Below are 433 nucleotides of genomic sequence, written 5' to 3'. Positions count from 1 at the left end.
GGGTGAGGAAGAGGAGGGTGAGGAAGGAGACCACGAGGAAGAAGAGCAGAACAAGGAGGAGGAAGGCCGGTAACACCCTTCAGCACCGCGGACAGCGCCCGCCCGCTCCCGCCGAGCTCCGGGGCCGCTCCGCGACCCCAGCCCCGCTGAGGGGGGGACACCGCCTCCCCCCACGACCCCCGGGGACCCCCGGGGACCCCCGGGACCCCCTCCCACCCCCTGCCCTCCCGCGGCTCCCCGCGGCTCCCCGCGGCTCCCCGGCTCACCCGCGCCGCCCGGCGCGCTGGCCCCGCTCCAGCCCGAGCAGGTAGGCCGCCAGCTTGGCGTCGCTCCATCCGCTGCGGCGCCGCAGCTCCACCCAGGGCCCGTGCGCCTCGCCCAGGTACACCCGCCGCACGTCGTACTTCTTGCGCGACTCCAGGCGCCGCCGGGC

This window comes from Pyrgilauda ruficollis, unplaced genomic scaffold (assembly GCF_017590135.1).
Source record: "Pyrgilauda ruficollis isolate IOZ18807 unplaced genomic scaffold, ASM1759013v1 scaffold860, whole genome shotgun sequence".
Lineage (NCBI taxonomy): Eukaryota > Metazoa > Chordata > Aves > Passeriformes > Passeridae > Pyrgilauda > Pyrgilauda ruficollis.
The sequence above is the reverse complement of the archived record's forward strand: the minus strand, read 5'-3'. Positions refer to the sequence as shown.